The sequence below is a fragment of the Rhynchophorus ferrugineus genome, unplaced genomic scaffold (assembly GCF_030347505.1).
Source record: "Rhynchophorus ferrugineus isolate W39M unplaced genomic scaffold, kcgeb_rfMv2 rfM7, whole genome shotgun sequence".
Lineage (NCBI taxonomy): Eukaryota > Metazoa > Arthropoda > Insecta > Coleoptera > Curculionidae > Rhynchophorus > Rhynchophorus ferrugineus.
This window is the reverse complement of record NW_027472586.1, coordinates 16,986,813-17,003,238: the sequence shown is the minus strand read 5'-3', so window position 1 is coordinate 17,003,238 and position 16,426 is coordinate 16,986,813. Positions and strand designations below refer to the sequence as shown.

The 16,426-nt window shown below is 31.5% G+C and overlaps 1 protein-coding gene and 1 long non-coding RNA gene across 2 annotated transcripts in view; one reads left to right on the top strand and one right to left on the bottom strand.

Annotated features, from left to right (window-relative positions):
- LOC143200049 (alpha-2B adrenergic receptor) overlaps positions 1 to 16,426 on the bottom strand; it is a 619,947-nt gene that overhangs the window by 126,840 nt on the left and 476,681 nt on the right. The gene's annotated exons all lie outside the window — the stretch shown is intronic.
- Positions 4,247 to 16,426, top strand: part of LOC143199861 (uncharacterized) — a 29,485-nt gene continuing 17,305 nt past the window's right edge. The window contains exon 1 of the long non-coding RNA XR_013006572.1: positions 4,247 to 4,554. This is a non-coding gene — a long non-coding RNA (uncharacterized LOC143199861). The remainder of the gene's footprint in view (positions 4,555 to 16,426) is intronic.

Sequence of the window (16,426 nt, the reverse complement as noted above, 5' to 3'; positions counted from 1 at the left end):
ATAATGTTTCAAGTAAAATATATATTGCATATATATCAATGCAAAAATTTTAAAAAATCTGTTTAATAATTTTTTCTATTTACCGGAAAGTGCATGATAGTGAATCTGAAGTGTTGAAATTATTTCAGCAGCTATATATGCCGTTCGTAATACCATTATATCCGTAGGACCATGTTCCTTTTCGAATATTTGTTTTTAAGTATTTCCTAGTGCTTATATTGCCAAGCTATCATCTAGTTTAACCGGAAGTTATCAATTACTCAAGAAAAATTAATAAATAAGTCACAAAGGTGAATTGAAATTGTAATATAATCACCCAAAAGTGGCAGAAATCACCCCTAGCCTGCAGACATTAAAAATTTGGAATTAAAATCAAAGTTTTTAAAAACAACTATAGTCCGGAAATATTTGAAATTAGTATATTCTGAAGTTAAATAAATATTGTATCCGACCATGAAACTGCCGACAGTATCCCAAGCAGTGAACTATTAAAATTTGGGAACTTCAGTTTTTGCAGAGATATCTACTAGCACAGTCTATGAGAATTGAAGTAAAAGCTTGTAGTTCAGAGTGTACAACTACGAAATAAGTTATATACATTATATCACATTACAATTGCATTAACTATCAGGTGAATCAGGTGTTATGTGAAATTTATTTAATGTAAAAATAGCAAAATAAACATATTTATTCATAAATATAATGTTGTCCATGATACTGCACTACCCCTCAGGTAACCTACGAATGCCTTTAGGTGCCAAACTTATCAACAACCAGAAGTTATTGTTAGCAACAAATATCCTCACAAAGTTCAACGTGTTGAATAGTTCCTAACTATTTCATTAATCAGTGTTACATCTTGGGATTATGCTGGGGTGGAATCTCTTATCCCATGGGGATTCTCTCACAATCATATCGAATGGATATATTTAACCGTTACAGATCAATACGTTTATCATCTCTATGAATATATACTACTATAGTATTATATAGTAATTTAAAAGCGAGTACTTGTCTGGTCCATCTGCTAATTCGATATTTTATACCTTTTTAATGTTTGGTGATTTATGTTTTTCTAAAAGGTTTGAACATGTAACGTTAACTAGGCGGGATTACCGTTTTTTTTTGTCGAGATTTTCATTGAGATATATAGCCTTTGCGGATATCCAGCAACAGAAATAATTAGGTCTTTATTTGCCAGATGTAATATCTTAACATGTCCAAGGGACGTTAGAACATTTTTTATTCAGTTGATTTTACTATGTCAACGTCCAACTTGAGTTTCATCAAATGATGAGTTTGTTCCCAGAGTATTCCAGTTTTCTCCTTTCAGTTCCAATTTATTATATATTTTGATATAGATTTTTATTTATCTGAGATGTTAAATTATTTTATTTAAACATAATTTTTACTTAACGCCCTAGGTTTAGAATTTGCCCTATGATAATATTTAATATATTTATATATCAACTTAAAGTAAAATAATAAAAGAATAAAAAACATTTAAATAATCAATCCCCTTGGGAATGAAGAATGAATGAAACGGAAGGACAAAAGACGTTGGGACACACCGTTGGTTAACTGTAGATAGATTATGAGGTTTAGTCAGCTTAAGTAACTCCCTATAGTCAATTTTGGTAGTTGATTGACCGAGGAATATTTAGTATATGCATCTCAATATACAGTAATTTAATTAAAATGTATTCACGGTGAGTGTAATATTGCATAAACAATAATAAAACATATTCGAATGTCATTTAAAAAAATACTAAAGTGATTCTGTGTATTCCTTCATTAACAATGAGTCTTACAATGCAAACATCTTCTAGAATTGCTTGGAATATAGTCTAATAACAGCCGGTAGTGTTAATGTCGAAGGTCAAGGTGAACGTTTGTTGGTGAAATGGAGAAATGTCACAAAACAAATTTAAACACTCGCGTTTTCCTGATCGAACGACAAAATTTATTGAGCAACATGTTATATTGATAGTCTCGTCTATATTTAACTCTTACTATTATTGAATCTCTGTACTAAGTCATATATTTGAACAAGTTTAGTAGGTACCTAATCTAGCTGCACCATATTTCATAACGATTAGTGTATTATATTTGTTAGTATTTTCTAATCGTTGATTATCTCTTGTATCCAACTCATCAGGCTGATAGAGACCCCTGGGATATCGGTTGACATATTTCCAGTAAACATATACGTTTATTATGCATTGAGTGGTTATTATGTGATGTCAATAAGCCAACTACTAAACTATTGCAAAGTACTTAATAAATACTTTTCGCCGAATTAAAACAAAAAAAAAGAATTCATAGCTTTTACAATTATTATTTTTTACATTAGAGTTTATCTCAACTTTCATGGGTCCATTACAAGTTCGAATTAATCGATCACGTTCTTCTTTTATCAAATTATATCTCATATAATTTAAGATTATATAATGAGGTTAAATATGATATCATGGTATTACTAAAAATTACAATGTGAAAAATACTAGTTATTTGATTAATATTATACAGTCCCAGGTCCTGAATTACTAAAATTAAGAATTGTTGTTACTGTTTCTGATTGCTGGGTTGTCCATTGCTTGCTCGAAATGTTAATTGTGTTTATTGATGTTCGCAATTTTAAAGTTGCTACCTCGCGGTCTTTACCTACAGCTAACGTGTAACTCAGGAGCATCGCCGGTGCTAATGTGGTAAAGGATAGTTTCCAACAGACTTCCCTGCATTACCTCCGACTTCAACTCCAAATAGGCATCCTCATGCCCACAAGATGGATCATATGATATTTTAGACCACTCCACAAAATACAAGACATCGGTTTCTAGAAAATATTTTTTGACGTATGACAAAAGATAGAAGTCAGAAGTAATCGAATTTAGCGGATAGGTTGATTATTGGAGTAATGAGAATGTGTTGTCAGATGTGTGAGTGATTTTTCTGTAAACTGGTCACGATTTTTTCCAAATTCATTAAATGCATAGTTATAATAATGATATTTTTTCAATGCAATAAACTAAAATATCAATTTTGCAGTACTACATTTATAATCATCTTATTTTTTTATTTACAAATCTGATCTCTAGTGATAATGCGACTAATAAAAAATGGATCGCCGTGACGTGTTTTAAGAACCAAATGTACCTAGCACACTTACTATTTGACTATGAATTTTTGTAGGCTTTATTTATTATTTCAACAGAATATAATCACTTCACATCATTTTATATATTTTTCTCTTTTATTAGCAACATTTGCGAAAGAAAAATACTATGAGTTAAGTTTATGTCTATTATAGTAGTGATAAATAGATAATGCCTCACGAACATAATAAAGATTTGTGTATACATTTATTTCTTTAGGAAAGAACTAGTTTATCCGGAAAGAGAATATGTTGATATCAGTTTACTAGCTACTTGAGGCATACTTTTGGTTTTGTGGAGTTTGAACAAAAATATAACAGTCCAAGCTGTGAGGTTACCAAAGTTGGATATAAAATGCTCAAAGTTCCCTAGCCAGGAACGATTAGAATCTAGAAACAGTCATGTCTTAAAAAACAAGCCTAGTGAGTGAATTCTTGGAATAAGCATCGCAGTTTAGAATGCAAGAGGACCAAAGCGAACTAGAATTTCTGCGAACTAAACTAACCCACTTGAATTTGGACAAAAACTTGGAATTCAGTGTGGCTTGCAGGTAAGCTAAGAAGCACAGTTGCTCTGACATGGGCAATTGAAATGCGGGCATTAAGCAAAGGCAGTCTGGCGGACGAAGGTACAGTCAATAATCAATCAGTAATTTCCGAAGATCCCTTTTCACTTTGGATCCTTTATATATTTTAAGAAATCGGCATGGTCACTGGTGAATGTTGTGTTTGCATTATAATGGTCCCATTTCCTTTAAAATAGGGTTGATTTGACAGTGTTGTCAGTAGAGTCGTTCCAGTAAGTCATTACTGTAATAAAATAGTTTCTAGTAATAACTAAAAGTTTTTATTTTAAAACTTGTACAGTTCATTCATGCAATTTATATAAAACATGGTATTTACTAAATAATTCTGTGGTAATTTCCCCCCATATATAATCATTTCTGTTTTAGCTACATAACAAGTATTTAATAAATAATGACATGTTATATTTTTATAATAATCTACAATTTCCTGTAGTTTTAGTGAAAATATCCGACAATTTAAATTCGAGCGGAGCCCATTTATTTCCATTAGAACGATAAATAGCAATTTTAATTTAATACGAAACATCGCAAGGCGGCAGCATCCGCAGCTAATTATGTGAGATAGGGTCGTTCAGCAAAATAAATCCGATAAAGCTTCAGTTATCAAGGGCAATAAGCTCACGTATCGTTGCCATACCCTGCCAGTTTCTGCTTTAAATCTTCTTTTGTGTATCAGCTTTGTGTTCGTTATCGCCTTCGACTTTTGCGAGTGTTGTTGATGTCGACAGGAAGAGGCAAGACGGGGTATCGTTTACAAGCGATTTAAGGCATCACGTTATTCGAGTGCTTATTGTTTTGACAGAATTTTTAAACGTAAGGTTGTATTGATAGTTAGTTGTAGATATTTTTCTATCGTTGTGCATTTAATTACCTCTCGTTCACATTAATATAACAATGTAAAATTGATATTTGGTATATTTGTGTCCGTAGAACTGAGAAAGCGGTCAATTAATTAACTTAAAATTTGTGCAGAGTCTTGCATTTTGCGAGAATAGTACTTTTTATGACATTCTAATGGTTAAAAATTATTTGAATGACATTTTAAAAGCTAATTATGGGTTGACTATGAACCGTGCAAGAAACTATAACTAAAATTCAGTCTTGGTTGTATTAAAGTTTTCCTTTTTTTATGAATTGAGCTTACTGTATTTTTGTATAGCATATATGAGAAGTAGTTCCGTTCTACCAAGTTTAAATGAACAATTTCACAATATTCTTGGAGGGTTAGTAAATAAAGTAGTAAAAAGAAAATTATTACTGCCAAATAACTCATGCATGTTATATTTTCGCTCATTTCTTGCTATATATATATATATATATATATATATATATATATATATATATATATATATATATATATATTAGTTTAATTATAAAATTATGTATGTTTCTTATCCCTTATTAATTAATATCAAACTGTGGCACAAAGAAGTGTGCCCATTTTAACTGCCTCTAGCTTCTCATTTGGCGAGCATGTTAGAGAAATTGTTGGAATAGGTATGTTAAACTATAGCGAAATTATTAAGTACTTGCATTTATCTTGATTTAAAGGTTCCTTTAAGAAACAAGCACGGATGAAAACCTGGAATACACTGCTGTAACATATATATATACTTATATAATTACATATTAAGAAAACAACGAAATAAGGATAATAATTTCAACTTTTATTAACAAGATATTTTAATACAAATTTTCAACGGGTATTATAACAATATTCTTTGTTAGGTTATTGTAAGTACGCCTGCACCTAATTTTATCCTAGTTATCAATCTGCAGCTTTGTTCCAGTCTCCCAATCATCTAATGGTTTAACACTTGATTTCAAAATATCACGGGTCCGATATCCGACATGCTCCGTTCTGGCCTTCTTGCTGCATATTCATTTGTTTTTATTGCTCAGATTGCATGAAGAAAGTCATCAAGAATATAATATGGAAAATACAACAAAAACGGTCAGAGAGCAGCCAAGTGGACCACCAAAACATTGGGAATAATTTAAGTGTAGAATGTTACCTTCTACACCTGAGACCTGTATATGCCGATTAGCAAACCAAAAAAATAGACTACACGTATGGATATACCCGGTGATATTTTGGAACAAGTGAATTTACTTTAAGCGTAAAACCACTAGATGAAGTATATATAACATAAGCTCTAACACTCGTATTAACCGGTGTTATAGGATTAAAGTGTAAAAGATCTAAAAGACACCAAATTACCAAATGTCTTTAGACTTAAACCCAGAATGCGAAAAAAACCTCCAACACAACGGCCTTAATCTATCCGAGTTTGATCCGCTTGAATCACGGCCTTCTATTTTCTTTTTAATTAACCCCCGGCATGGTCTTAATGGATCAAGTTGGCGCTGACAAATTTAAAACCATCCCAGACACATTAGATGTTGTCGCTCGTCCTGGTTTTTCAGTTCACAGTCGGCATTTCTGTTTTTTCACACTTTTTTCCTCGGGACGATGTAATAGGAATAAGAAAACAAGTAGCTGTTGGGAGATATTTCATTAACTTCACAGCGAAATCTAAATATTAATAAGAAAAAATTGACAAAATTTCTACGAATTTTACATATGGTTTTGAGTTTAATATAATGAAGTTTTGCTTTCGATAATACTTAATTTTATTATTCTCTATGATTTCAACGATACTAGTGATAAGGACCACATGACGGTCAAAATTCAACCACAATTTATTAACTTAAACATGTTTATCTCATAATAAAGTATTTATACCTATTTATAGATAGGTAGGTAGGGTAGATAGCTTAGTGCAACTTGAGTGGGATCTGCAGACTTCTTTTTCCCTCCCACTTCTTTAGGGAATAGAGATTTGTAAGTGAAATTAACAGGATTCTGAATGGAATTGAGAGAGCTCTGTGTCCCAATTACGAGGAAACTTATTGCCAAGTCCCCCATGTTGGTGAAATACATATATGTATTAATTGTCAGAAGCATTCATGATTTACCCGATTCATTGAAGGATGTGCGTTTGCCTCAAAACCTGCCCAAATTGTTTTATTTCCTCAAATAAATCGGTCTGTATTTTAAAGATTAGTTTTAACCTGTACATAGCTTTACTTTAGGATGATTTTTATCATTAAAATTATATTATTTATTTGTTTGTTCAGATATGTATTTTGTCTCGATGTTTGTTGTGTCGGTTTGGTTGTTGATTGGAACGCGCAACTGACGGCGATAATGACGGTTGATAATCGCTAAAGAGTTCTAAATCGTTGAAGACATTCTAAACCAATAGTATTAATCAATCAATCATAATAAAGTAAGGAGAACAACTAGAAATGGTTAAATACCAAGAATGCTAATTAATCTTAAAGAGAATTTAATTAAATCTAATTTCCATTAAATTTCAATAATCAAAAAAGTATTGATAAGTTTAAATTAATACAACACTAAATATTTATACCACAAGTATCATAATGAAAATTTTTTCAGAATTGCAACAACGTCAGAGCATCAAATTCGTATATAAGTATACATGTAAGTATATATGATTCCTATTTACTATGTAATAAACATAAATATAGAATAGTAAATGAAGTAATACATTTTTGTATAATAAAGCAATGACGAACAAAATTAGGCTCTTTATTTTTTACAATTTAGAAGTATATTAAAGTAACATATTTACAATAATTAAATGAATTATTGACTTCTCAAAACTGAGTAAACGGAATAATCAATATAATTTATAAAAGGATCAAGGAGTATAAGCTGTTACAGGTCACATATCTTATTGCATTAATGGTTAAACACATTAATATTTATCCGGGTTTTAAAGCGTTTATCAAATTACTTAGATTAGAAGTTAATACCAATTAAAATGTATAGAAAAATTTTATTTGCATAGACTCACTTCCATTAATTTTTACTTTCCAGGTTTGGGTCACATCAAACATATTATCACTTGCCTGTTGTAATTTTTGTGTGACTTCATCGCTGTTGTCTCCGACAGCAAGCAAACAAATGTAGCCATCGTAATTGTTTTTGCATTTCGGTTTATCACATGTACAGAGCATTTAGAATAGTGTTGGGAACTATCTACTGAAATTGACTATCGACTGTTTAGTAATTGACTACTTTTTACTATCAACTGTTTTCAGTCGCTATTTTCGGTCCAATTGATTTTGTAACTATTTGCTATCGACTGTTTCAGTCGTACTTTTAGGTTATTATTTTTGGTTCTACTAGTTTCATTCCACGTTCTGGTTTGGTCGTCCTAGCCGCGACCTTGACAAAAATGTACCCAATTTATGCTTACATACATTTATATGTAACATATGTAGTTTTATGATTTTTTTGGTAGTTTGCTCGTAAATAACAATATATTATATATTGACATATAGCATTTTAGTACGATATTTTTCGAGATTGTTAATGTAGTAGGGTAAAAAGATTAAAATAGGGAGTGATAAATAGTAAAATATTTTTACTGTTTTTATGTCAATAATAGGTAATATTTCCATTACTCTCTAGTTATTTGTTAAAAAATATTTCGGTTCAATAATAAATGTTATGTCATAGATTTTTTTTATGATAACTAACGATGTACAATAACCAAAAATTCTATATAAAAATTAAAAATATATCTATTTTCACAACGGCAGAACATTCAAATGTAAAAATTACTCTACTTCATTTAAATTTAAATTATAAATTGTTATGTATTATTATTATTATAGGATTCAGTAATTATTTTTTTCCTTTTCTTTTTTAAAGTTAGTTCCTGAAGGAATTTATACATCTTCGGTTCTTTCCTCTCTCACAATTTATACAGGAAATAATTCGTACATCTTGGTCGGACATCACGAATAGAAAAAATACCGTGCATTTGTCTGAAAATAGTAATTTTTATAGTAATTACAAATTTCAGTCGCTATTTTTTTTTACTATCAACTGTTTCGACTGTTTTGTGACTATCAACAGTTTCGACTGTTTTCAGTCGATAGTTTCCAACGCTAATTTAAAGTAATTTGTTAGAGTAGGCTTCGTCTTGTTTCACTATAAATGTTCTGGCTGTAATGTACGATTTTAAAAGTTCACTGCGTTGCTTCGGTACTATTTTCTGGAACTTATGAACAGGACCATCATGCCATACCTTGTCGAAGCCTTGTGCTACATCTACCAATACAGCTGAACATACATATTTACCTTCACAGTCTTTTTCACTTACATCTTTAATTCTATGCACCTGGTCAATAGTGGAATTTTTGTTGATAAACCCAAACTGGTGTGGAGGTACTAGGTTTCTCTATAAACGTTTTATTAATTTCAACAAGATGTTCTCAATTACCTTAGATATTATCGGTAACACTGAGATAGGCCTAGAGATTTTATTTTATTTAGATCGTGAACTTCGATTTTAATTTATTTACACTTTATTCAATTTGAATGCCTTCAATTTTATTTTTAAGCAAACTGAAATAAATAGATTTAAATGACGTTGACGAATATAATATTATGCAATAATTAATTTTAACCTTAGCCAGTTTAATTTATAACATGTACTATAAATAAAGCGCCACACGAAGATTACGTCCTTTTCGAAATGGTTGAATGCATAAAACTTTAACATACTCATTAAAATAGGACGAACACAAGTGAAAAGACAACAGAAACGAGTATCTCGGAGAGTTTGAAGTGGCGGTGTGATTCTTCATAACCGAGCAGGTACGTGTAACGTTCCTTTTTTCATTTGCTCTGGAACTACAGAGAATACCTTATCAACTTAAATGCGACTCTATCTCGGCGTATTCGTATTGCTGCTAGTAGCTACGCTTTATAACTTAGATGAAAATTCGTTTTGTTTTGTTAAGGTTTATTGTATGCATTTATTTTTGGAATAATGAAATTGGAACTGAGAATCAAAGTTGTTTATGAACTCTAGCTAATATTGCTTGTAATATACCAACATTGTCAATAGATAAAATATTATTATTTTAGAAGATAAGTAATTTTTTGAATCTTTATATTGATATATGAATATATTCCAATAAAATGAAAAACGTCCAAATCAAGTAACCTGGAATAGCCGCCAAATTGCTGACAGTAAATATGCAGGGTGTGCGGGTAGCCGTACAGGTTAAGACATTAGCTCGCTGATTTTAACGTACTAGGGTCGAATCTCGCTAGGGATAAAGGTGTTTTTTAAGTTTATAAAATAAAGTAAAGGATAGAGTTCGTTAATCTAAAGAGGGAATGCTTGTTTCTTGCTTTTGGAATGATTTTAAAATGGAAACTTAATGATTGAAACTATTATTAAACGAAGTTTCATCATTACTGCTTGAAATTAGTGTTTTGTGTTACTTTTGGTTATTCCCCTAATGTTGGAATTATTAGAGAGACGGGAATTATTAACGATTAAGAATAGTATGGTCAAGTTAACTAACATAGATTAATTAAATTCTAGAGTAACAAGAATCGTATGTTTTCTTTGCTTAAAAGAATTTCAGATTTTCGAAATCCCGATATTCATTTAGTTTGATGTCTGGTGACGAAATATGAAAAAAAATTGTTCTTGTTTAAGGACTATTATTAGTTCTTATATTCTGTATATTTTAGTGCTATTAATTTTTAATTGTCTTCGTTACTGTTTCAATATACATGATAAAGTCAAATATCAATTTCAAAATTGTTTATTCATGTATTCTCTGTTTTAATTCACAAACATGTATTACTTCATTTATTATTCCATCTGTATTTTTATAACAAATAAAGTAAAGAAAGATCATGAGTACTTATATTTGATGCCCTGAAGTTGTTACAGTTCTGAAAATTCTCTTACTTATGATACTTAATGTTCAGTGGCGTAGCAATTTACACGTATTAATACTTTGGTGATTATTGAAAGTTAATTAAAATTAGGTTAATTAAAATACAATTTAAAAATTGTTGGTGAGTGTTCTTGAGTTAAGTTGCATATATCTTTATATGTTTTAATATACAGACATCTATTATTTTTATTAATGTTATATATGAAATACATTTCTGATCTTATATGGAAAATACTGTGAAAACAAGCCTTAGTAACATATCATTTTTAAATTGGTACTCTTATTATTTTATAAGAGAAACATTATTTATATAACACATTGTATATAATACATACATATATGTAAATGCTATATAATAAAGTAAGTAACATTACGAAAAACATAACCATTTAAGTGGTGCAAAACTATTCAATTTCAAACACTTTGTAAGATTTGCAGAACATTAGCCAACAATATAATATTAATGCATTTGCGATTTTGCATCAGTGTATTTGAGCCAGGTTACAGTCTATAGTGGAGAGCTTTCCTATTATATAGGATTTATATAGAATATTTCCGAGAAATATTCTTATTTCCTATTAAATGCTTGCATGTATTCTGATCAGTGTTCTACTTATAAGTTATTTATGGAGAAACATTACTACGATATATATTTCGTTTTCGTTACTTTTCCCTTCTTTTTGGTAACATCAAAATACTGTGTCAAATAAACCATGTTGGTTTGGCGGTGATCTATCGTTGGTCTACAGCTCTTACAAACTGCGACTGAGTTTATTATACAAAAGGAATTACGTAAATGCTGACCTTTTTTAAAACGTCAATTAATTTGTTCAACTGGCATTGACAGACACCTGCAGTAACAATTCTATTCGGTTTTAGTAGCTTATAAAACCTTACACTTTGCTGACCCCACCAAGACCATGAACAATTGTGTCTCTTCAGTGCACTCCTAGACAAACCCATGACTCTTTAACGACCTGAAATTGTCGTAGTAGATCCACTTTTTGTTATATCCCTATACTTAATACGTTACTCTATAGAAACTCATCCTTTTTGTCTAATTAGCAAAGAAACTGCGGTGTTGGCATTTTCGTATGGTAACCATTTACATTCCATATTGATCTTTCCTATTATATGCAAATGTCTCGAATCAGCGATTCATTAACTAATAGCGGTCTGACAGTTGCTTAAGAGCTTGAACTGGGTTTTTACCTAATAAGTCTTGTAATTGATTGTCTTCGAACTTGTCAATGTACATCAAAATCACCACTTTTAAATTACTGAAACCAAATATTATTAACCAACAATAATTAAAGTAACACGGAGCAACATCCCAATAAATTTTTTAAAGTGTTCTATAGGCCTCGGCAGCAGATTTATTCAAATCAAACTGAATGACTGAATCATAATAATTCAGTAATACATAGTCATTTAATGCAGGTAAATCTCAGAACAATCGAACTTTTAATAGGTTGATTAGAATAGAAATAGATAATTCGCATTTTCTCTATGCAAGGTTCTAATGTATGGATATAGCAATGGTGTTTTAAGTGAAAAAATTTTGAGCGTGACCTCAAAAGCCTGATGACGATTTATATTAGAATATGGAAGGCTGAAAACTATATTCTTATTAACTACACGTATTAATTTGGCAAAGGAGACGTTCGGTCGTTTTGCAAAATCCGTAAAAATCCACATATTACCACAAAAATTCTCCCACCTACCACTTGTACTGGCAATGATTCCTGTGCAGATAGCACTTCACTTTACACGAAGACGTTTATGACCAACCAAATGAGTGGCTTCTTCTTTATTATTAGAATGACTTTAAAGCTACCTATTAAACTGAAATTATTTCTCCCCAACCTAGTATTTTCTGATATACAGTTTCACAGCCAGTTCACGAATCACGAATGAACCAGTATCAGAAGATTTATATTTTAAAGTTAGTACGTGAAGGAATATGTTCATCTTCCTTACACTACCGTTGGAAAATATAACTACATATAAAATTAACTACCCCAAACAATTATCTCATCCCTTTCCGCTCTCACAATTTATACAGGGAATGATTCGTACATCATCGTCGGACATCACGAATAGAAAAAAACAGTCGAACAGTGAATTTGACTGAAAATAGTAATTACTATTTTCATTCCCTAGTTTTTTCACTATCGACTGTTTCGACTATTTTGCGACTATCAACTGTTTCGACTGTTTTCAATCGATAGTTCCCCACGCTAATTTAGAGTAATTTGTTAGAGAGTAGGCTTCGTCTTGTTTCACTATAAATATTCGACGATTTTAATAGTTCACTGCGTCGTTTCGGTAACATATTCTGGAACTTAAGAACAAGGCCATCGGGCTATACCTTGTCGAAGCCTTGCGCTATATCTACCAATATAGCTGAACATACATATTTTATTTTAATAGTCTTTTTCAATTAAATCTTTAATTATATGCACCTGGTCAATAGACGAATGTTTGTTAATAAACCCAAACTGGTGTAGAGGTAATAGGTCTCTCTATAATCGTTTTAACAGGAGTTACCTAACCCAATATTATCTGATATAAAGTTTCACAGCCACTTCATGAATCACGAATGAACCAATATTAGACCTTTTCTGATAGCGAAAATATGGGAAATACATTTTATATTCCAGATCGATAATTATCTAATGCCATCTCTGCTATCTATTAAAATTTTTGATATAATAAATATTTTGAGAATGAATAAAACAACACAACAACATAAAATTATACAACCGTGTTATGGTGCATCTTTTTTAGTGCAAGTTCATTCAGAAGAAAATTATTTAATCATTCTTGGTCTATCTATTTTTTGAAATAATATATGAAAGTTTATAATTTATTTTATAAATCAATAAATAAGATTCTAAAAGCACTGCGGCTACAAACGCATTTGACTGATATCGTAGATGTTTCTAAATAAAACATTACTAACAGTTATAAGAAGCTTTATTTTTAAAATTCTCCATAAAACATCAACTCAAGTAATATAAACTGTAAAAAGTGAAGCAGAACCTTCATTAGGGACTGTTAGCAATCTTTTTCAATTAACGCGACGCCATTAATATTTCACTTACGCTAGAAACTTTGCCAAGTCAAACAGGCGTTACGAAAAAGCGGGTCAACAACTAAGTTAAACAAGTGAAAATTTCATCGCCATACACGTGGTCAAATAACGATAAATATTTTATGGTAACTTTGTTTAACTAGGAAATGTCAACACCTGTGACATAATTTTCTTATTTGAATATTAGTTTTAGAAAACAAAAATGTAGGTAAATAGTTTGACCTTTTCCTAACGTTTGACCAAAAAGTTAGACAATTTATGAAAATAAATAATAGTCCCATAGAAAAAATTAAGACTTCATAGTAGAACACTTACATATTAGTTTTATTTTGGGAACAAGCATTCAACAAAAAGCTTGCAATGAAAAAAGCAAAAGCAGGTGTACTGCAAGGCAGTGTTTTGAATCCTGTGCTTTACATATTTACCAAACTTTATTTAATATAAATGAAACTACTAATTTTAAACACTTCTATTTGAAACCGGAATGGTGAACGAGTGAAATGGGTTTGGTCTGTTTTCGAATAAATTAGAACCCTCTGTATCGCTTTATATCGCAGCTCGACAAGTCGTCCCTTCCTTCATTTAAATAAAAAAAAATTTAAAATAAATTAATATATTTTGTGTTTAAAGCCTGTCCCAATTTCGTTCCTAATTAAATTAATTTTCAAAGAAAAATTACAGGTTGGTGTTGGATTGGCAACGTTCCACGGTTACTCCAAACGTTCTTTGGTGTAGTTAAAATATAAATAATAATTATCAAACTATAAAAAAGGCGGCTTGCAATGATCGACGCCACGGTCTTCTGCCCATATAGGAATATATATTTATGTTTGTGATTGTCCATTTTCATGAATATAGATTCGGATAAGGAAGAAGGTCTAAGACATGCCAGGCTGTTAGTCGGGCTTGCAATGTGCAATTTGCCGATTCAAATTGGAACTACGGTAGGAAACACTAATGATAGGTCCAGAATGTTTTTTAGTTTCTGATTTCGCGATAACTCAGGAATGGTATGATGGTATTCCTTAATTACAAATCTTTATATACTGTTGCAAATTGGTGCAATATGACAATACGGTAGCAGGGCCGGAATGAATAGAATTAACGTATTCCTTGATAAACCTTTCAGTGAGTTTCTACGTAAGCTCCTAAGCTAATGACCTATTCCTTGATGCATATGGTTGTATTTGACAAAACATAGGGCACTCAGAATTATCCTCAACATTATATATTAGTCGGTTTGAGGAATCGAGACCATTCTTGCAAAGCATATAGAGAAACGGAACGTACCATGGCATTGGTATTTGGTTGGACTGGTATTTACTTGGTGATATTGTAAAATAAATCGCATCTGGTACATGTGTAACCAACTTCTTGTAGAAGCCTCACTCCGACAGGCTTTAATTTTCAAGACGTGCCATTTTGTCAGCGCCGTCATTCAGGCGTGAACAGAAAATGTTTTCAGTGTATTGAAAATATCTGAATTTGTACAGAGTAAATCGCATTTACAGGAACTTTTACACATTTTTCTATAGTTTGAAAGGGCTAAAGTAGGGAAAGTAGAAAAAAAGGCTAAAGGTCATCGAATACTGTGCGAAGTTTATGACAACCGTGCCTCATCGAATTCAACATTTGAAGACTTTGACAGTTTCGATGTATTAAATTGGTAATTTTAACACCGAAGGCAAAGAGCGCTCTGGATAGGCAAAAAATGTGAAGACGGGGACTTGAGGGCATTACTCGATGAAACCACCAATGGAGATCGATATCGACTACTATCGAGCAAAAACACAACAATGTTGTTCTTCAGCGTGACAACGCTGGAGCACATGTTGCAAACTTTGTGAAAAAACATTCTTCAAAACATTAAAACGGGCAGTGCTATCCCACCCGCCGTATTCTCCAGACCTTGCTCCTTCTGATTACTACTTGTTCCGATATAGGAGTGGTGGTATCCAAAATTGGTTCGATTCGTGGCCAGACATCGTTCGTTCAAGATGGAATCCGTAAATTGGCTGAGAGATGGTGAAACATAGCGGCAGTCGATGGACTATACTTTGAATAAAATGCATTAAAAAGATTAAAATAAAAAAAAAAAATTATGGGCCTATTAAATTATAAAGGCAAATGTTTACAGTACCGACTACGATAAGTTTAATTAATTTATTTATGTTTGACACGTTAAATCATTTTACTTCATATTTAATTATACCAAATAAATATTTCTATTCTGTAATCACGAACAAAAAAAAGCCGCCACGTGTATATATCCAACAAGACATTTAATTAGTTGATTTTTCCAGCCCATTTAAGTGAGAAGGAAATGAAAAGAACCGTCTACATTGTCAGAAAAGAATAGTCGGCGACCGGGTCGGACCTTCCGAATTTATTCTGGCCGGGATTTCGTACGATTCTTGCAAACGAAAGGTATAGAAATACCAGATCACCCACCCATTTCAATTTCTTTCAGGTAATAACAATTTTATTTAGCCTAACTGTGAAATATGGTTCCAATTTTGCACGGTCCCCGACTCTATATGAAGAAATAAGTTTCGAAAGAGGCTTTGGGTAAAAGAGAATTTATCTTGTATAAATATTGGTAATGCGGTCTTTTCAAAAGTTTGTTCTTTGTACTTTGTTGTGTACGTTCGAGTTTCAATGGGTGCGATTTTTTTCTGTCTGCCCGAACCCCGCCTCACACGCCTACATCCAGTGTTGAATTAAAGCTTGACAAATTGTTCTTTTCGACAGTGTTTGTCACGGTTAGAGTTGTTTTCGCTTACA